Below are 23,186 nucleotides of genomic sequence, written 5' to 3'. Positions count from 1 at the left end.
CTTATGTTGGGTATATTCTGTGGAATAATGGAGATGTCTTAAGAAAGATAGAAAAACTGAGATATAGACTTATTTACCCTTATGAGGAAATAAGTCACACTGAACCCACGCAGCCATATGTAGTAGTGGGTTGTTGGCATGGAAACTGCAGTCATTCAGCAAAATATTTGTGCTAGCATAACAGGATTTTCCCTTCCTCCCCTGTGCCATCCCCATATCTGTTGGGAGGGGCGGTTTGGGGGAAGCCCCAGAATATATTTAGGAGGCAGGAGGGGGATGAGAAGGGGAATATTTCATTATTCAAGGAGAATAATGCTGGTGGTACATTCTCCTCAGTGCTATAATGAATACAACCCACTCTGTGTCACCGAGTTCAGATCAGCATTTGTGGAACCAGGTGGTGGTAGTTTTTCCAGACTAATTAAATCTAAAAAGGGTGTAACCTTACTTATGCAGCTCAATTCACCATGCCACAAGTACCTTTAATAATGTGAAGTGAACCTTATTTAAGAGCGTAGGGATGCAAGTGGTGCTGCAGTCTAAACCACTGAGCCTCTTGGGCCTGTCGATCAGAAGGTATGCGGTTCAAATCCCCGCAACAGGGTGAGCTCCTGTTGCTCCGTCCCAGCTCCTGCCAACCTAGACGTTCGAAAGCATGCCAGTGCAAGTAGATAAATAGGTACCATTGTGGAAGGAAGGTAAACAGCATTTCTGTGCGCTCTGCTTTCTGTCACGGTGTTCTGTAGCCCCAGAAGCGGTTCAGTCATGCTGGCCACATGACCCGGAAAGCTGTCTGTGGACAAATGCCGGCTCCCTCGACCTGAAAGCAAGATGAGCGGCACAACCCCATAGTCGCCTTTGACTGGACTTAACCGTCCAGGGGTCCTTTACCTTTTAACTTTACCTTTTATTTAAGAGCGTAGCCATTTTTAATTGAAATCTGATCATGTGGCAGAGACAGAAATCTTTTCAAGTCACAGCTGGTGTGGCTGATTAGATAGGCATCCTGAATCCAATCAGATATGAAGCCCACAGAAAAAAATGCCACTGAGTTCGGCAGAGCTTCCTCCGGATTTTAAATGTGTGTCAGTTTGTAGTGTTGGTAAAGGAGGCTATGAGTTGGAGAATACAGTGCAAGCAAAATTGGTTGTTCTGAAGCTAGACAAAAATATTGATACCGATAACAGAGAAAATACTAAGTCTCCGCATTTAAAGTTATTGTTTAAATTTGAGTCTAAGGATAACAAGGCGAGAGCTGAATTGGGTGGAAGGGATTGCTGTGTGATTTTGGAAATAACGTTGAACACCTTTTTCCAAAAAGAGAATACAATCATGCAACTCCACCATGCATGGGAAAATAATATTTGGAATGTGGCTCTATTGGAATGCCTTATTCCACATAGAAGGGCAATTAAAGACACTTCAAAGATAGACACTTCTGGCGAGACCTGGCTTCCATTCTTTTCCTTTATAAATGAGACAGAAGATACTTTTTTCCACCCACAACACAAGAACCTCTGTGGAGGGGATACTTGAATTGACAATGCATAAATAAACTTGCATCGCTTGTGTAACGTGTACTGCATATGAAGCTTAATAAGAATGTACCACTGGACAAGTTACTGTAGTTATATGTTGTTTTTGTATTTATATGAAAACAAAAATATTTGGATTAAATATATGTATATATACTGATGCTGTTTCAACATAGATATAACAGAATAAGCATTCTCTTGCTGGGGTTTCCACAGGAGGCAAATAAGGAGAAAAACTATCAGAATCTTTGACAATGAATGTAGAAGGGCTCTATCTAATTCATGCATTTTACAAGCCAGCAACTGTACAAAGACACAGAAATGGTTATAAAGCACATTGAATCTTGACCATTAATGAAACACAGAGAAAATCAGCAAAACTTTTTTTTTAAAAAAAAAAAAGAATAAGAAACTCAATTTTAGGTTTTGGATAGGCATGCTGATTTTTATTTTATTTTTAAATTTCAAGCAAGTTTCTAAAACAATATAGTGAGGATACTTGTCTAAATGTCAATAGGCAGGGAGTTCTAAAGCATAGGTTCTGCCACAATAAAATATTGACTTTGCAAATACAGGGAAACCCAACACTGTCTGATTCACAACATTGGGGGAAAACCTCTATGTTTTTATTTTATGGTAAATTTATAAGTTTAAAACACACATATTTAGAAGATGCCCCAAAGGGCTCTACTGCCTTCAGAGTAGTCCATTTCTTGCAATTTACCGTATTTTTCGCCCTATAGGACGCACTTTTCCCCCTCCAAAAATGAAGGGGAAATCTGAGTGCGTCCTATGGGGCGAATGCAGGCTTTTGCTGAAGCTTGGAGAGCGAGAGGGGTCGGTGCGCACCGACCCCCCTCGCTCTTCAGGCTTCAGGAAGACATCCGCAGCCTAGGCAGCCCTGCGGGAGGTCCCGCAGGGATGTCTAGGCTGTGGATAGCAGCCTGCCGCCCAGCGCGAGGGGCGCCCTGAAGCAGAGCGCCCCCCGCGCCAGGCAGACATCCGCACCGTGGGGAGCCTTGCAGGGGTTCCCCGCAAGGCTCCCCATGCTGCGGATAACAGCCTGCTGCCCAGCACGAGGGGCACCCTGAAGCAGAGCGCCCCCCGCGCCAGGCAGACATCCGCAGCGTGGGGAGCCTTGCAGGGGTTCCCCGCAAGGCTCCCCATGCTGCGGATAGCAGCCTGCTGCCCAGCACGAGGGGCGCCCTGAAGCAGAGCGCCCCTCGCGCCGGGCAGACATCGGCCAGCCCCACAAGCTCTGGGGACAGCAGGGAGGCGCAGCGCCGCCATCCCGCTGTTCCTTGACCTGGTTCTGTTTCCCTGACCTGCTTTTTTCCCCTTTATTTCCCTCCCAAAAAAACTAGGTGCGTCCTATGGGACGAAAAATACGGTAAGTTCTGATGCCAACATTTTGCAATTGTTCTGCAGGGTTTTGTAGTGGAAATTGCATGCTTGGCAATCATTTCTGAACACCCCTTGTATTGTGAAATACTCAGAATATGGCCTTTCTGATTTTTTCAATGTTTCCCAATTGCTTCCAAAGTCTGATCTGAGTACAGAAGCATAATGTATGATGAGTGAATGAAAACAGAACAGTCTGGAGAATGTGTGAGCTTTATGTGCACAGATTCCAATTTTTTAAAGCTTTAAGATTACAACACCATTTATAAATTGCCATGTGTGGTAAAATCGAGTCTTCAGGAAGACACCAACTTATGGTTTCCTTAACAGAGTTACCTCCTCAATTTTCCCCACTCCCATATTGCAAATCTGGGGTTGTAAGAACATGGTCTTACTGAATGATGGCTGAAAAACTGGCCAGACTTTGTCTTTCAAATGTGTCAAACAAATTGCTCGATGGCATCCATTCAGGAGTTTTTCAGATTTTAAAGTTAGCCTGATTTAGATAGGCTCATCTTTACAAAGGTAAGAGAAAATCTATATATTTCCTGAGTGCCAGGAACAAGAAAGCTCTTCATGCAAGATCACCTCTTCATGCAAGATCACCTGTAGGGTTCGAATTATGTCAGGAACAGGGCCAGATTTAGGTTTGATGAGGCCCTAAGCTACTGAAGGTAATGGGGCCCTTTATATGTCCAGCTGACCTTTGTTAACAACAAATTGTCGCTGTTTTTTGTGTTGAATATATGGTACACAACACAAAACACTTGGTTTTATTTTATTTGTTTTTTATCTTATATTTTGGAAATGTACATCCAGGGGTTTTTTCCTTTAATTTTTTTGGGGGCCCCCAAGAGAGTGGGGCCCTAAGCTATAGCTTGTTTAGCTTATATGTAAATCTGGCACTAGTCAAGAAAAATGGAGAGGGGGGTATTACCAATAATGTGAATTTACCAGATACATTTTTGCCTTGCTGGAACTGGCAGGGGTCTGATGAGTGTGTGACAGAGGCAAGGGGGGGCGCGCATGGAGACTGATTCAGGAGAGCAGGCCAGAGATTTATGGGGTTTGGTGCCACCCACAAGGCAAGAGCCGGGGCAGGGGGGAGAGCAGTCAAGAGATGGAAGTGGGGACACAGGATGTGTCGGAAGTGACTGTTCAGGTGAGGGGCGGACCAGTCAAATCCCTGCTATCCTCTGACCCTCTGTCTCCTAGAACCAGGAGGAGCTTGAAGAGGGGCTGCCTGAATATTACTTGCTAAAAATTGGAAAACACAAAACTACCAACAGTGGAAGATTGGCAGATGAAGATGATGGACTTTTTGGAGCTAGCTGACCTGACTGGAAGAATCCGCGACCAGAAAGAAGAGGAGTTTCAAGAGGACTGGAGGAAATTCAAGGACTATTTGAATAAATATTGTAATATAAAAAATTAGAAATTACTTGAAAGAAACAAATAGGCCTAGGATTAAATTAAGTTATAATTAAAAAAAGGGATTTAGAATGTTAAGAAAAGTGAATAAGATGGACTATAACTGGAAATTGTTTTAGTTTGATAATGATATTGGAAAGCTGTTACTTTTATTTACAAGGGAACTCAGAAGGGAGGGATTTGAGCAAGTCAACCAAGATGTTTAAAAGGTTGGGTTTGTGAAGAATGACGTTTGTTGTTATTGTTTATCTGTTTATTGTTCCCCCTTTTTTCTGTCTTCTTTTTTCTTTTTCTGTTTTTGTGTATCATTTTGCTTTGTGGTTTGTGTTATCACTGTGGAAAATTTAATAAAAGTTGTTTTAAAAAAAATGAAGAGGGGAGCACAGCAACAACTACGTAGACACTAGGAGCATGAGCGCATGTGTTTCTGGTGCACCTTAGGAGCTGTTCTAAGTGTGCTTTTGTCAATAAAGAATTAACTATCCACTATTTGCCTTCCTGGGCTGTGTGTGCACTGGACACTACATTATCTCTCCCTTACCGTGGTCTAGTGCAAATATTAACAGGAAGCACACGTGTATTTGCCATGCTTTTTAATTGCAGAAAGTGTTATAAAGAAAACAATAAAATTCAGGAAGTGCGTTATATACAGGGTCATTGCGGCAGAATATCTCCGCTGGAACTCTGCAAATAAAATGTTGCATTACCTGGACGGGCCCACGTTTTAAAAATGTGTTGCTAACAAACAAAACGCCCACGTCTTTTGCCAGTTGTCCTCAAGGCAATAGATGGTAGCTAAGTAATTAATTAATGAGTTGCATACAGATAGCAGTTGTATGCTGTGTGCTCCAAAGCAATTTCCACAGGTGAGGAGATGCCAAACCAGGGGTTGGTAACTTGGTTCAGCACCAAACATCACTGGGGAAGCAGCAGGTGGTTACATGTCCACATCGATAGCCTTGCTTGTTTGATTGAAATAGACTTCGAGCTACGTAACAGTCACGTTTCATGAACCCGTTGCACTCCTTTGGTGACACTGTTGTTTCATAGAATCGTAGAATTGTAGAGTTGGAAGGGAGCACAAGAGTCATCCAGTCCAATGCAGGAATCTCAGCTAAAGCATCCATGACAGATGGCCATCCTACCTCTGCTTAAAAACTTCCAACAATAAAGAGTCCACCAGCTTCCGAGGGAGAGAGTTCCACTGTTTTAACAGCTCCGTGAGATTGCTTGGAGTAGTTGTGGTGAAACTTTGGCCATTCAGATTTTTTTTGAACTATGGCTCACATCAACCCTTGCTATTGGCCATGGTGGTTAGAACTGAGAAAAGTTGTAGTTCAGCAACATCTGGAGGCCCAAAGGTTCCCCACTCCTGACTTACAGCATCAAACAAACTGCTTCATAATGTAACTTCACCTTTATTCAAATAAAATTTTTACAGTCGTTGCTCACTCAATTAATAACCTCTCTGGTCAGAGCCAGTGTGGTGTAGTGGTTTAGAGAGGTAGACTCGTAATCTGGGGAACCGGGTTCGCTTCCCCGCTCCTCCACATGCAGCTGCTGGGTGACCTTGGGCTAGTCACACTTCTCTGAAGTCTCTCAGCCCCACTCACCTCACAAAGTGTTTGTTGTGGGGGAGGAAGGGAAAGGAGAATGTTAGCTGCTTTGAGACTCCTTCGGGTAGTGATAAAGTGGGATATCAAATCCAAACTCTTCAGATGAGAGGACGTACCGTATTTTTCGCTGCATAGGGTGCACCGGACCATAGCGCGCACCTAGGTTTTTTTGGGGGGGGAATAAAGAAAAAAAATTATTCCCCCCACCCAGCCCCAAAGAGCAAAGAAGCCAAGACAGCGAGCAGGATCCATCCCGCTGGCTGTCCTGGCTTCCTCTTTAGCAATGCACAACCTCTCCAGCTGGGAGAGGCTGTGCGGCTTTGGCAGAAGCCAAGACAGCGAGCGGGATGGATCCCGCTCGCTGTCTTAGCTTCATTTTTAGCCGCGGGGCTGGGATGGGGGAAGCCCGAGCTTCCCCTGACCCCAGCCCCCAGAACAGGTCCGGGAGTGGCAGCAAGGTTGCGCTCAGCCTTGCCGCCGCTCCCGGAGCTTGCAGGGCTGGGGGAGCGCTCCCAAGGTTTGCGGATAGCTGCCTGAAGCCCGGGGAGCGCAGCGGGAGTTGGCGCTGCGCTCCCTGGGCTTCGGGCTGCAGGCTGCTATCTGCAAGCCTTCAGAGCCCAGTAGACACTCCCGCCGCGCTCCGAAGGCTTGCGGATAGCTTCCTGAAGTCTGGAGAGCGAGAGGGGATCCATCCCGCTCGCTGTCTTGGCTTCTGCCAAAGCCGCACTCTCCAGGCTTCAGCGAAAACCTGCATTCGCTCCATAGGACACACACACATTTCCCCTTCATTTTTGGAGGGGGGAAAGTGCTTCCTATAGAGAGAAAAATACGGTAGGTGTTGCTCTTTCCTAGGTTCCTAGTTTTTCTCAGGAAGCACAACACACTGTATCTATTCTAGTGGATTTTTCAGTGTTAGCTACTGTTTATACATTGTTACTAAACTAAAAGTAATGATGTTTCTGTTATCTAGGAGTAAGCCAATTTGAATTCAATTGGGCTTATATCTATCATCTATCTATCTATCATCTATCTATCTATCTATCTATCTATCTATCTATCTATCTATCTATCTCTCTATCTCTATCTCTATCTCTATCTATCTATCTATCTTTGAACTTAGCCTGATTTTTATCCCCTTTCCTTTCCTTTCCTTTCCTTTCCTTCCCTTCCCTTCCCCTTCCCCTTCCCCTTCCCCTTCCCATTTTATGAAGATTACTCGCTCTGGGATCCCACAGCTAATTCTCCCCTGGTCTCCTCGCTGGTCCAAATAGGACTAATTTAGTCAGCTAGCCCTGGTGTTCATCTAATGTTTATTGGATGGTTCTCCCCCCCCCCCCCATTGATTTTTGAATTCTGAATTTATTGTTATTCACGTTTTATACTGTATTTTATGCTGTTTTTGTTGCATCAATTAAGTGTTTTAAATTTGTTGTTAGCCACCCTGAGCCCAGTTTTCTGAAGTGGGAAAGGCAGGGTATAAATAAAAATTTATTACTATCTATCTATCTATCTATCTATCTATCTACCAACTACTCATCTATATAGGATTGCACTGTCAGCCTTCTAAATCGAATTCCAAGTTACAAATACAGCTGACTGAATGACTCACAGCAAAACCCTATGTGGGTCTACTCAGGATTAAGACCCATTAAATTAAATAGGAGTGCAGCCTCAGGAAGTCTTTTCCTATGGACATAGCCATGATTTATGTTGGGAGGGGCAGGACACCCACCTGTCATCACCCTCTGCTTGCCAAAATGTGTTTCGGAAAAATTGTACATAAAATATGCGCATTAAGAGAGATGATTCCTAAATGCTAACAAATTTTCAAGACTTACTGCTAATTTTATTTTGGGAAATCAAATTTTATTTTTCATTTTCCATTTTACAAAAAATAACAAAAACAAGAATAAAATTTTACAGTCCATCAAAATTCAAGTCGACCTCCCCCCGTTCTGTAGTTATTTATTCCCTTTATCACTGCACACCCACTTCTAATATATTTATTTAGTTCCCGTTTATACTCCCTTAAAAATTTCCTCACTGCTTCATTTTATGTCAGTCCTGCTAACATCCTAAGATTCTTACAATGGCTCTTTCAATAGTTCACAAAATCCCCCCATTCTGTATTAAAGAGTCCCTCTTCTGGATTTCTTATTCATCTGGTATGTTTTGTGATTTCTGTGTATTCCATTCATTTTAATTGCCAGTCTTCTTTAGTTGGAACTCCTTCTTCTTTCAATCTCTGGGCATAAATCATTCTGGCCACCGTAGTAGCATACAAAAACAATTTTCTTTGTTCTCTTGGTACCTCTGAACCCAATGTTCCTAAAAGAAAAGTTTCTGGTTTCTTAACAAATTATCTTCAAATATTTTTTTTCAATTCATTATAAATCATTTCCCAAAATGCTTTTATTATCTTACATGACCACCACATATGGAAAAGGTAGCTTCCTTCTCTTTACACTTCCAACAAGTACCTGCTTCCGATTTATACATTTATATCGGATGTATAAATTATACATTTATACATCCGATATAAAGCATTTTAATATAGTTTTCTTTAATTGTATAACACACTGTAAATTTCAAGTCTACGTTCCACAGTTTTCCCCACACTGACATCTCTATATTATGTCCTATATCTACTGCCCAGCAGGATAAAGAGATAATCTTTAGCCTATCAACTGAGAAATATGGTTCTTTCTCAAGCTCTGGGAGGAAGACCTTTCATTGCCTACAGACAGCCACCCAATCTTAAACAACTCCTAACCCACAATAATACTACAACCAGACTTAACACGGACACTGGCACCAGAGCCTGCAATAAACCCAGATGCCAACTTTGCTGCCACATACACCTGGACAACACCATTACTGGCCCCAACAACATCACACATACCATCTCAGGACTATTTAATTGCTCATCGTCTAACATTGTGTATGCCATCAAATGCCAACAGTGTCCTTCAGCTCTCTATATTGGACAAACAGGCCAAACCTTACGCCAAAGAATAAACGGACATAAATCTGACATCAAGAATCACAAAACAGAGAAACCAGTAGGAGAACACTTCAATCTCCCAGGACATTCTATACAAGATCTCAAAGTAGCTGTTTTACTACAAAGGAATTTCAGAAATAGACTGGAAAGAGAAGCTGCTGAATTACAACTCATTACCAAACTTAAAACCATGGAGAAACCTGGGCTTAACAAAGACATTGGATTCTTATCTCACTATACATGACTAAACCATTTCTCACCTTCTCACCCCTTGCCTTTTCCTGTAAGACCTATTACAGTTGTTAAGAGTCGTCAACAGGCTCTCTCAGCTATCTGCCTATCTCCCATTCCCACCACCCTTCTGAGTAACACCCCTCCCCACCTTCTCACTATATAGAAGGATCTGGCAACTTCTGTTTCAGTGTATCTGAAGAAGTGTGCATGCACACGAAAGCTCATACCAAGAACTAACTTAGTTGGTCTTTAAGGTGCTACTGGAAAGAATTTTTTTATTTTAACTGAGAAATAGTTCACGCAGTCCGCCAGACCTCAATTTGACTCATAGGAGCTTGTCTGTTCATCCCAAACAATCTAATGAACGTGTCACTAACTCAAAAAATTTGTTGGCTGGGAAAACTTCACAGTGCAAGCTATGTATTAGCCCTGGACATCTCAGGGATTCTCCAAAACAGTCTGTGAGCTACAGCCTTACATATTAAGTTGTTCACATCAGCACATGGTTCCCTTGAGTCAAAAAAATACACAGCCAAAGACACCCCAAAACAGCATGTGAGCACAGCAGCTCCAATCAACAGCTTTTTCTCTCATTTTTCTCTCTTCCCCATCCCCCTCCAACTGACCATAATATCAAAATTTATTTAGCTCACCTTTGTACTTTCAGAACCATGGTAACCAAAGGAACCATTGTGTTCCTCCACCCAAAGAAATCATAACCATAAATTCACTTGATTAAATTCCCATGGGGCAAGCTGAAGGCTTGTTGGAAACTATCGCTCAGCGTAGAAATTGTCTTCTCTCAAAAGGGTGCCAATGATTCCATTTGAAGTTCTTGCTCCCCACCTCCTCAGTGTTCAAAAACCTACCATGGTCAAGCAGGAGGGAGAACAATAGGGACAAAATAATCTTTATTTGGTGTTTAATTAGGTAGAATGCCGCTGTTGCCTGATTTCTAAAGACTGCTGTGAAATAAGTGCAGGCCTACTGATTTGGGACTTCCTTCAATTATGTTTTTCCTTTGCCTAAGTTTTCCTTTACAGGAAAGGGCTAGTGAAAACAATCAAGAAGCTTAGCTCTCCAAGTGCCTACCAGCCCTTTAGAAATCTGCTCTGCTGTTTTCTGGACCTATTTATGGATTCTGCCCTTGCCTTCAAATAACCTACTTTTCCTTCAGCCTCACATTGTTTTATTTACTTCTGTCATTTCCCCACCACCCTTCATCACATAAATCTGATCCTAGGCATCTTTCCGAAGTATAAAAGGAACAACAATTACTATAGATAATGATCGCTAAAAACTAATCAGAAAGCACAGCAGCCTGAGAATACTTTAAACAATGACTGGTCTCGCTAGTTTACCCACAAATGCCTGGGTTTTACTTGGCAGTGGAATCTCATCAGCCTCTGCTCTCTGTATTCCTTGGTGGGGGCCGGTATCCTAGAGTCAAGTGGGGGGGGGGTGCAGAGCAGGGTCACTGCCCAGCAGGCCAAGACTGCCAGTGGGGTGTCAAGAAAATACCCACCCTACCAATTGCAGGACCTGGAGCAGAAGCTATCGAAGGCATTGCTTCAACATGCAGAGTTATCCTCTGATCTCTATATCAGATTCTTCCTTCCTTCCTTAGCCAGCCCACAAGGGAGAAATTCTGAGAAATCCATGGTCAGTGAGGCCTGCTCACGTGCCTTGTGCAAGAGTAAAAACCAGGTTTTGCGCAAAGATCACCACAGCCAATCACAAATGAACAACCACACCCTAGGCCAACCCCAACCTCTCTCACCACCAAAGGAACACAAGTGAATAGCAAAGAACCTGTACAGGCGACGCTGACACAAAACTCCACATATATTAAGTAAAATAGAAACATCGCCACCCGATCCCATCCCCACTCATCTTCCCCCCCCCTCATCTTCCCCCCCCCTCATCTTCCCCCCCACCTCTTTCCCCTTTTTCTTCCTAATGTCTCAACAAATGAAACTAATCTGTAAAAAAATGTTACTGGGGGGGGGGGGGAGAGAGAGATACTTTTGTAGACCAAGAAAATGTTTAATAAAAATACATTAAAAAAGCAAACTAGTTTTTGCTTGGTCTGGCTAACTTTAAAGTTAAAAAAAAACAACCACACACACAACTCCAGATAAGGTGCACACAGATGCCTCTTCAAGTACAGTGGTACTTTGGGTTAAGTATTTAATTCGTTCCAGAGGTCCCTACTTAACCTGAAATTGTTCTTAACCTGAAGCACCACTTTAGCTAATGGGGCCTCCTGCTGCTGCCGCGCCGCCGGAGCACGATTTCTGTTCCCATCCTGAAGCAAAGTTCTTAACCTGAAGCACTATTTCTGGGTTAGCGGAGTCTGTAACCTGAAGCGTATGTAACCTGAATCGTATGTAACCTGAGGTACCACTGTACAAGGATAGTGGTTGAAGGAAAAGATGTTGAGGGGCTGGGGGTGCAGAGGGTGGTTGCCTAGAGAATCAACAGACACTTTCTCCCCTATGCTGGGGGTGTTAATGGATATGCTCTGCCCTAAAATATACTGCTGAATTAAAAGTGTGACTAACTGGGAATCCGGTTTGAGTCTCTCAGTTGAACTCCCCAAAAGAACTTTCTCCCACACACCCCTCCCCCAGCTGCAGGTTAAAGGACATTTAAGAGGGCTATCCTGTCCTGGTATTGTGCCATTTCACACCAATGGCAGCCAATGGCAGCCAAATGGCCGCTGTATCCATTGTACACTCGGACCACGAAGGGCAAGGGAAATGCAACCATGAAAATGCTAAAATGGCATTAGAATGGCAGGTGTGAACAACATCCTTTGAAAGATGACAAACCCTCCAACTGAGGCAGAGCCCACAGTCACCTCCTCATGTCCTCTGCATGTGAAGGGAGCTCCCCTGTGTACCTCAAGCCACATCACCACCCACCCAACGCAGAGAACTCATGCTGTGTGCTCCACATAAGCAGGCTTGAATTCTCTCACGTACATTTTTACCTCGCCACCACCCAGTGGAAGTAACACACACGGCCAGGAGGGGGCAGCAAGCAAGGGAGACCTGTGACGTGCTCTGCTAAAGCACAAGCAAATGCCCATTCGCAGAACTGATGGTTCAAACCCACAGAGAGGTTTGTTTTTTTCTCCTCCTGTCCTCATCAGACACCACTTCCTGAACAGATTCCAAGCAGGATACAAACCCATAAATGGCCAGTGCATCTAAAGAAACGCACAAATGAATGCCCAGGGTCCCTGGCCCAGATAACCCTGAAGAGAAACATTTTATACCTACCCTTCGGTCCATTTCAGTTTCTCTAGGGGCAGCATGAAAGTCTCGGTGTGGCCCAGAGCAGTGAAGTTTCCCCTCCGCTCTGCACTGAGGCTCTGCCCTTTACCATCCACCATTGTCAGGGATCAACTCTTATACGGAGCCAATGAAGAGCATTGACTGTCCTCACCAAGAGGCTGGCAAGTTTCCTTTCCCTTGCCTGTGCTGGAGGCACAAGTGTGCCATTGCTAATGGCACGAAGCATGGATTTCTCCTAAGATATGTATTTTTTGTATGTCATTTTCCTCTGATAGACACATTTTCTTGCAAGCAGTTTCCCTAAAATAATGCATTCTTGTACAGTGGTACCTCGAGTTACATATGCTTCAGGTTACAGACGCTTCAGGTTACAGACTCCGCTAACCCAGAAATATTACCTCAGGTTAAGAACTTTGCTTCAGGATGAGAACAGAAATCTGGCGGTGGCGGCGCAGCAGCAGCAGGCGGCCCCATTAGCTAAAGTGGTGCTTCAGGTTAAGAACAGTTTCAGGTTAAGAGAGGACCTCCAGAATGAATTAAGTACTTAACCTGAGGTACCACTGTATGTTGTTTTCACTAATATATGCATTTCATGCACACTGCCCAGGATTAGCTGAAATCTAAAATGGCCCCACTGTCATTACATGACAGCTTCAGGGCCAATCTGGGCCTGATCACTATGTGACACAGCGATTTTATTGCTCTCCGCCTCCCAAGTGAGACGATATGCACAGTATGGTTTTGGATTGCACCCTTTTAGTTAGTTGCAGACTTGCTATACAGGCTAATATGACAGTCGATCTTGATGAAGTTATGGTATGAAGTAGCTATCGCAAGCAAGGTTTTGCTCTGAAAAGCTCTAGAATCCCCTAAGCTATGAAATACCAGAGATTTTTAAAGCTTCATCAGTACGAAAAGCTACATCACAGGAGCAAACAAGATTTGTAAAGAAGACAATGGAGGATTTTCACCTAAAAGAAACAGACTTTGCAACTAGAGAGAGACCCCAGGAACGTTACCGAAAATGTTATAAAGATACGTTTTCTGTGCAATCTCTGTTGTGCTGTGTATGAATAGAACATGGCTTTTGTAGCTGTCATAGTTGATAGAAATAAATTCCACTGGAAACTCACAGTATATCCTTCTAGTACAGCCTCTTTTGTTGAGATAGCTAGAAGGAGGGCTTCAGAATTTCTCTATGGGCTCAGCTAGACTGGTAAAGAAAAAGCGATTTATATGCGTTGTATATGTGATATAACATTGTGCCACCAGATGGCGATGTGGAGTCCCATTTTCCTCTATCTGTTTTCCCTGTTTAAATTTACGCTTTAAACTGAAGCGCTTCCTTGATGATCCAGCCTACCTCTATGTACAATTTTAAGGAAATACAAAACATATAATAAGAGAGTGGTTTGACTTCGGTATGGGAGGAGGTACAGTGAAAGGAGGCAATATGTCACATTGATATTCTGATTGCATTGTCATCCGTTGAGTTTATTGTAATTATGCCAATAGAGTGTGAAAATTGGATCCTGAACAAAGACCCTGGGGATAGTGATGTGCGAGAACTAAAATGTCACAGTGCTGAAGGAGCACAAAGCAAAGCATGCAAGGCAACTGATGTGGTTTTGCCATTTCAGATTTCCCCCATCTGTTCCTTGAAAGCCAGCCCTAATGGCTGCAACCTGCAAGCTCGGTCTAGACTTGGAGAATCAGATGTCCTGGGAGAAAAAATCTATACCTGTTCTTTCCACAAAGTGGAAATGATGGATAAAGTGATTGTGGAAGACAGAGGAGGGGGAAATGGATTTTGTTGCATCAACTTTCGTAGCCAATTTAGGATTGCGCTCTCAGACAGCGAAAGGGGAAAAAAAGAGTCCCATTGAAAGAAGCTCCTTGCAAGGACTTCAGCCTGCACAATGGCGCTTTCCCCCCATTTCCCCCAAAACTGGCTTGTGGTGGGTGTCAGGTAGCCCCCATAGGAGTACATAGGGGGGGGGGATGTTCTGTCTAGCAACCTCAAACGCTTGTCCTGATAGAATGACCACCTTAGCACAATGTTGCGTTCCTCCTACTTTATTTTAAAAATTTATTCTAGTTGCAAAACCTGGGAAGCTGTGAGGGGTTGGTGAGTGGGTGGGTAAGGTGTAGAGGGGAGTAGCTTGGATGCTACAGTGGAAAAAGTCAATGAAAAAAAAGGGAAAAAATGAAAAACAAGGATGTAGGGGCTTGGGCAAAGGTCTACAGGCTAGGGGAAGAGAGAGGCAAAATTGTTTGCATAACCATTGTCCTTGTAACAGTAAGTCACAAAAACTCCCAAACAAATACAAATACCAGTACAAAAAAACACAATGTGGGAAATTAAAAAAGCAATAAAAATACCATTTAAAAGACATCTAGGCCATCACAGGACAAACAGGCAGAAAATCATGAAGACTACAGTATCAGCAATTTTCAAGTGGTCTGTGTTCCATACTTTGCAATATTTAGTATCCCTTTACTGACTTCTGTGTTTGATTTATTACATCAGGAAAGGCTTCCATTCGCCCATGAGGTTCTTTATTTTCCCAGTGTCTTTCATAAGAAACGTTTCTTCATCGTCACCAAGATTTGTGACGCATTCAAACCCTGTTGTCCACAGTTAATTTGCTTTTCTGTTTTGTAATTGGGATATGAACTGTGATTAACACATTGTTGGCTGAGCACTCGTGTTCTTCTTTCTTCTCTTTGAAATAAGCTGTTTAACAGGGTCCCCATTATGTAAGGCCGTTCTACACCAGCTCATTGTGGAAAGCAGGAGAAGGTAATATCCTAGAAGCCTGGAGAGAATCAGCACACAGAGATCAAAAAGGAAGTGGGTGGAGAAGAAGTTTAAGAGCTGTTCGACAGTGGAATTTGCTGCCAAGGAGTGTGGTGGAGTCTCCTTCTTTGGAGGTCTTTAAGCAGAGGCTTGACAACCATATGTCAGGAGTGCTTTGATGGTGTTTCCTGCTTGGCAGGGGGTTGGACTCGATGGCCCTTGTGGTCTATTCCAACTCTATGATTCTATGATTTGGCTGGAAGGAAATCAATGGAGAGCCCCTTACCCAAATTTAAAGACTTCTAGTCATGACAAAACTAAAACTGGAAATCCAACCCACAACAGCGTTGAACCAGACCCTTCATATTAAAGCAAAACCGAGTACTTTTTATTAAAGAGATGGCAATCCATTTTAATTGAAATACTTTCAGCTACCTGGGCTGTAATTAAGCTGTAAGTCAGCGCTCAGACCACTGACACCACAGTATTCTCCATCAAGTACCAATAAAAATCAACAGAGCTGCTCGAGTCCAGGACCATTTCCTGGTTAAGTGATTCATTTGATGGCTGCAGCCTGTGAAAAGAGCATTGATTTAATGTAGCCCGTGAGAATGCTTGAAAATGGTTAACCTTGAGAAATCAAACAGCAATTATTTAAGTGGAGCAACTTTCTTGTCTTCCAATGTAACCTGAAGTGTATGTAACCCGAGGTACCACTGTAGTAGATTACGATTGTGATTATTGCTACATATTTATTTATACCAGCCTTTTTCCCTGACAGGGACTCAAGGCAGCTTACAGATAAAATGACGGATAGCGTGATTGAATAACCTCCTGAATCTTTCGCATGTGAAAATCTAGCATATGTGAGGAAAGTGTGCTAGGATTACCACCTTCCCAACATCCTATTTTCTGACAGCGGGGATTTCTTTTCCACGAGTGAACATTTAAACATTCAGCCCTTGCACTTCATTCTGAAGCAGCACAATCCTAGAAGGGCAGATCGGCTCTAAGGCAAATTGAACTGGGATACATCTAGGAAGCAATTAAGCTCTGCTAGAGGGAGGATAGCATGACGAATATTATCGAGGCTATTTGCCACGGTCCTTTTGCCCTCCATGTGGGTTTACTGCAGAGTTTGTATGAATAATGAAGTGGTCATGTCATTTCTTCCTTCACAGCATCGCCACTTGCCTGTTTTTCAGCATTTCCACCACATGGCCATGTACTAACTTGCCACAACCACAGGACAATGTGACTTAGATTTTAGCCCTCCAATAATTCCTGAGCAAGTCTCAGCCTATGATTCTGACAGTGCGATTCATGTGCAACTTTTAGCAGAGTGGGTTAAGTATGCAGAATGTAGCATGTGATGCTTCTGTATGCATAAAGGGCCAAACTATCCTTGACAGTGAGGAATGATGTCCCAACATCAGTGCTGAAGGGGTATAACTGCCGGGCCAGCTGACTTCTGTATGTGGATCAATGTGCGTGTCTCTCTCTGTGTGTGCGCCATCTTGTCCTTTGTCTCAGGCTGGCCCTGGGCGAAATGCACCACCCCAGTTCCAATTAAATAGCTGTTATTAAACTAAAAACCAGCAGGAGAACCAGCTGAGAGATCTCCCACTGTTACTTATGGTTGTGGCAAACCCACAACTGGCCTCAATTTTCCACCCTGTATATACCCAGTGCATGAGCACTTCATAATATAGTCTATGCTCAGGTTTCTCACAAGTCCCTACACAGAATACATGATTTTGATGAGGAGATGTGAAGTGGTCCTTGGATGAAGCTAAGCTGCTTTCCTCAGTTGTGATGGAAGATGTTGTCCCACTTGTCAAGATCTCACTGCTTATCCAGTTACATTCTGTGCATGGAACTGGGGATGATGGCTCCATCTTGTCTTTCGCCTCAGGCCAAGAAAGAAGTCATCTTGGGCTGCTCCTGAGTAGATCAGTTCTCCCAAAGCTTTGCGATCTCTCTTCTCCCTGTCTTTACTTCATCTTAGGTCCTCAAGGATGACTTCCCTCCGAAACCAAATGGAGTATGTCACACGTTCCGTCTCCCTGCCTTTCATGTATAATCTCCAAATGTATCAGACCTTGCAGAAGCAGGTCTCTCTTATGATTACATTTCACCCTAATTACTTAGCTTTGAAGCTGCCTCCTAAATGCATTTGCTTCATAAAAGACACAAAATTAATTCTGCTTCCAATGGCTTTTGTCCACAGAGATTTTGTGTTTGATCTCCTCCACCATTTCCCCCATTCTTTCTTGATGCTTCCCACCCACCTCAGTCTCACTGCACCAGGAACACCCCCCCAAAAAAAACTTGATGTCTTTGAGTGTCAGCTAAAGAAGTAATTGGAAGCTCTTGACTTGGCTAATGCTTTTTATTTGGCTGTAAAATATTCTACTTCATTGAAAACTATCTAAACTTTGCATAGGACTTCAGTGGTGGCAGATTTGCATTCATTATGCTCAAGAAATGCAATGTTCTTTTCCCGTTCCCCATTTTCATATACAGGCACAATTTTTTTAAAAAACACACACGTAAAATTACAAAAAAGGAGAACAACATTAAGAAGATTAGAACAGAATATTCATGGATCACGATAAACATAAATAAAATGATTTTAATTACGTTTCTCCAGCCTGAATGTGATAAAGGGGTTCAATAGTAAAGAAAATGCATTAGCCCTCATTATATTCTGCCTCATTTGTATGAATATGGTGATTCTGATAATTTGGGTGGCATACTACAGCTTATTGAGCCATTTGCTCAGAAGGAATTTCTTTCAGCTATTTTCCCCATTTACTGTGCATCAATAATTGGAGGGTGGCAAACATATCTCCAAATAGATTAATGCTCTGTACTGAATGTATTTTAAAGCCTGTTCCCAGGTTTCCATCATACCACAGTGTCACAATAAGCAATGGAATCCGGGATAGCGTATGGAGAAACAGGACTAAAATATCGTTTCATGCAAGGTCCAGGGAGACCAGAATTCAAATCCCCTCTCGTCTGTGAAGGTCACTGAATGAGGTTGAGACAGTTCCTCCCTCTCAGCCCAGCCTATCTCATGGAGTGGTGGTAATGACACACCCTCCAATATTTATCCGATGAAAATAGGGACGGCCCATTCCATAATGATAATTTTACTATCTATACCCTACACATCTTACTGAGTTGCCCCAGCCACTCTGGGCAGCTTCCAACACATATAAAAACATAATAAAACATTAAATATTTTTTAAAAAACCAAACAGGATTGCCTTCAAACAGCTCAGGGATCGGATCACTCCATACCCTCCAACATTTCTCCAATGAAAATACAGACATCCTAAGGAAAAGTGGGACATTCTGGAATCAAATCAGAAACTGGGACGGCTTCTCTAAAATAGGGACACTTGGAGGGTCTGGGAAGATAAAGCTGGAAGTGTGTAGAGAACTTTGTATGCCACTTTGAGGTCCTTGGGGAGAAGAAGGGATAATAAATGCAATAATAAACAAATAAATGGGCATACCAGGGGCATAAAAGTGTTCAATGTCGTCCATAAACTCTATGGAGCAAAGTAACAAGGCCACAATCTAGGAAACAGATGAGAACCTATGCTTCATCTCAGACACTGCTCCCCCTAATTATGTTCCTTGCAATGATATTTCAGTGGCAGTAACTCAGTCCTTAGAAGCGCTTGCTGAGGGAGGCTTGTCTAGTCCCCTCATTGATCCTTGTCTGCCACCCCACTGGGCTGATTTGTTCTGTTCTGTTCTGGTGCTCTAGCTTTTAATCTCATTTCTGCCATTTTTATCTTCCGTTATCTGATTTTAGTGTCATGTTTTTGACTTATTGTGGATAACAGAGCGATTCAACTCCCCCTTGTGGTGGGCATACGTCTTCCTTCACACAACTCTCCCAGCTAAGCTGGCTCCCTGCCATCCACTGTTGACAGAGTGATGCCCAAAGCAAAATGCCTTACCTGTCAAAGGCCAGGGTACAGAGATGCATCTTCAACACAGAGCAAAAGCTGTTCAATGAACATGCAGGTAGGAGTCCTCTGTTACTGGGATGCTTACAAACACCAGCCAATGGATGGCTTCGAAATGGAGTGTTCTGGAGGTGGTGAAGGAGTGGGGCTGAGTCAGTCCAGGATCCAGTGTCTCGCTGCCATCTTGCCACAGCATCAGACCCAATCCAGGCCCTATCTTGCACCCCAGTAGTTGTGCATGGCAAGGCTGAGGATACAGGAGCGTCCTCACCACTCTGTAAAGACCCACCTGGGGGTGATGAAGGTTTAGTTTGTGCCCTGTGAACAATTTAAATCTGGGACACCACCAAGAAAAAGGCCCTTGGCACCACCAAGAAAAAGGGTTGCTGGGAACCACCCACCACAGGAACCCAGAGAATGCCTTCTTATGAGGATCTTAGTTTCTAGGCAGGCACATGTGGAGTCAGACAATCCTTTTAGTACCCTATCTTGGGCTGTGAAGGGTTTTAAAGGCAAGGCCAGTGTTTACCTCAGGATGGGGGGGAAATGTATTAGACAGGACCTGTAATCCAAGCATAGCAGGAGATCTTTGTACTTGAATCTGCTTTGAAGGAGCTTGATTCCAAGGTAAATAATTGGCATGCAAGGCTCCTGCTCCTTTTCTCATTCTCATCATATGAGGTGTTTGTGGAAGCAATAGATACCTGTGTGCTGCATTTTGAATAATCCAGGGTAGAAAGGTTCGGCAGTGTCCTTTTTTTTAAAAAAAAAAAAGAAGATTATGCTTTTCAGGTTTATACATTTCACTAATTTTACAATCATTGTAAAATTTCAAAACTTGGCTTCCTTCCCCCTGTTCCTGCAGTTCCTTAAATTTATTTTTAATATCTTCTGCATATCCAAATTAACTTAATTTGCTTATTTATTCATCTTATTCTTCTGGTAAGTTTCGTCATTTCTGCTTATTCCATATGTTTTTGTATCCATTCTTCTTTTGCTGGGACTTCTGCTTCTTTCCATTTGGGAGCGAGTAACATTCTTGCCGCTGTAGTAGCATACATAAATAAGTTTCTATACAGTTTAGGTAGTTCTGTCCCTATAATTCCCAAAGGAAAAGCTTCTATGTGTTTTTTTAACAAAGGTTATTTTAAACATCCTTTTCAATTCACCATATATCATTTCCCAGTAAGCTTTAACCTTACTACAAGACCACCACATATGGTAAAAAGAACCTTCTTTCTCTATACATTTCCAACACTTATTTGATTTAGATTTATACATTTTTGCTAATTGACTCCATGTTAGATACTATCAATATATCATTTTCATATCCATATTCCACGATCGTTCCCATGCTTCCATGGGAAGGTTAATCAGTGTTCAGAGCAGCTTAGTAACACCTCATCCAGGCGTTGTCCACCTTTTGGAGAATTTTGAGAAAGAGTTGTGGGTGCCAATTACAAAATGGCTGAGGTTGTGACATAACACAAAATGGTGGTGGTAGGGATGTGGCATGAGAAAGTGAGCAGGAAAAGTTTCTCATACATTGTGGATTTTTCAAGGAATATTGAATGAGATATTTAGTGGATGCTGTCAGAGGTACTGGCAGACACAGTGGCGCCTTCAACCCCCGCCTTTGACCATTTAGGAAGTGCACAAGTTAAGATAATGATATTTAAATTCAACATCATTCAGGCTTCTTTGAAGCTGGAGAAGGAGAAGCTTCCCAGAACCACAGATCCCCTTTTCAAGTGTCACTTCACATGTTATATTTTCCAGATGCCCCATAGACCAAAGATGTCTTAAGCAGAAATTAGAGGGGTTGCCATTCCCTACTCTTAAAGTTTGTAATCACAATGCAGGGGATAATGAAAGGAATTAGAAGACTCCTTTCATTTTCCATCGACAGGTGCTGTGGTCTTGTGAGAGAGAACCAGGAGGATCTGTCTCTCCTTTTTCCTCATCCAGTTTTTCAGCTCCCCTTAATTCTCCCATTCCCCCAGCTCATTATAGAAGGGTTCCATAAATGTTGTGAGCATCCAGAATCCATGTGCAGCTGATAAGGCCCCAATACTGACACTGAACCCGGGCTCCTTACATTGGGAGGCTAGATCTGGAAGCTGTCCACTGCTAGAATTACGTGCAATGTCCTGCAGTGATGCTGTGTCAGGGGCAATGTGGGTCTGGGCTGCCTAGTGTAGACTGTAGAGCTGCCACCATCAGGTTTGGACTGTCCAGCAATTTTAGAGGGGCACTTTGCTGGCTGCCCTCCATATCCTGACATGCTCCCTGGCCATAAAATACAGAGCTGCTCTTGAAGCAAAAGCATTTGTTGGAGAGTTGCTCTTTCCTGGAAAAAGATGTCCATCGACTACATGCTGAAAACGTCTTTCTTCTCAATAGTTTTTATTATCACAAGTGCTTTATTTGGTTTCTTTTCATTTAATACAAAAATGTAACGGAAGATAATATGAGGAGTTGGATGCAAATGAAAACGCTAGCTAAGCACTACTCAAAGCTGAAGTATTTGTGGCCCATTTCCATGCAGGAGAATGCAATTTCAATTGCTCACTGTACCTTATCTCAGTATGTGCTGCTTTGTAAAAAATATGTTATGGAAAGTGGTTTTGCTCGTTTTCTGCTATGTATTTTTCTTCCCCATTATTTCCATTCAGCTTCCTAATGTTAACTGTTTAAGAACAGAGAAGTTGGCAATGCACAGGTTACAAATAGCCAAGCGGCAGGTCCATAGGACAGGAGCTCAACGCATCTTAGGAGGGTATATTTTTATGCCATTACTTGTCAATGGTAAGGTTGCAACATTGAGGAAATGTTAGTATGGAATATTGCAGATCTGTGGAGGCTCTGTGTGCAGTTTGAGAAGTCTGGGTTCTCAGTAAACAGCACATGGAGCTTCCACAAGGCTCACCACAAGGCTCAAGAGGTTGGAGAATTTGTGCAGACCTGGTGGCAATTACGCTCTTCTTTTAGGGCAATAATACCTGGAAAAGGGCTTATACCTGTCACAAATCAGCTCGTTCTATCCCTCCATTGCTACCCTATGGGAAGCAACTTACTGTTCCGGATACCTGACCAATAATGCAGAACCCAAACTCTTTCTCAACTGACGTAGGAAGCTTACCTGGTCTCTGCAGGTTTGTTAAAAACCACTCCACTCACCTTCCCCTCCCCTAGGAGGAAGGCAGCACAACTGTCTTGGGAGTGAAGGTATTGAGAATGTAACTTAACACTGAATAAACCATGGTTGCGGCATGCTAAATGCTAATTAGTCAGTGATCATTCTGCTCCGACCAACTGGCAAGGAAATGCATATAGCTATCTTCATTCTAATTAACATGAATCCTGAAAAATGAGCATAAACAACATCTGGGACTCCATCCTCAGATAAGCAGGGGGTGGAGAGAACGCGCTTTGAATTTCAGAGGCCCTGTTTACTATTTGTGGGTATGCTTGATGCCGACGCACATTTTTCGGGAGACACCTGGTGCTGTGGGATAAAAGCGCTGAGAGGCAACAGGGTAAGCAGATGAAAATTAAATGCAAAGTAACTTCATTGCACACACTCGGCTGTGCCCTGTAGTACTTGACCCATTTCCAAAAAAAAAGAAAGAACATTTTCCAGTGTTAGACTATGCTTAGTCTTTCCAGAGGTGATAAACATGGACAACACACTGGAGTTGAGGGCTCACATGACTAAATGTTTCTCTGTATACTCCCCTCACACACACCATACACCACCAACCTCAACACACACACATAAAGCTTCTTCACATCTTACATAGGCATAAATTACGCCTGCCCATATTTTTTGTTCAGTGTGTTTCCAGTTGTGGAGATTCCTTGATAAAGGACC

The sequence above is a fragment of the Podarcis liolepis genome (assembly GCF_965112155.1).
Source record: "Podarcis liolepis genome assembly, chromosome: 2".
Taxonomy (NCBI): Eukaryota; Metazoa; Chordata; class Lepidosauria; order Squamata; family Lacertidae; genus Podarcis; species Podarcis liolepis.
The sequence above is the reverse complement of the archived record's forward strand: the minus strand, read 5'-3'. Positions refer to the sequence as shown.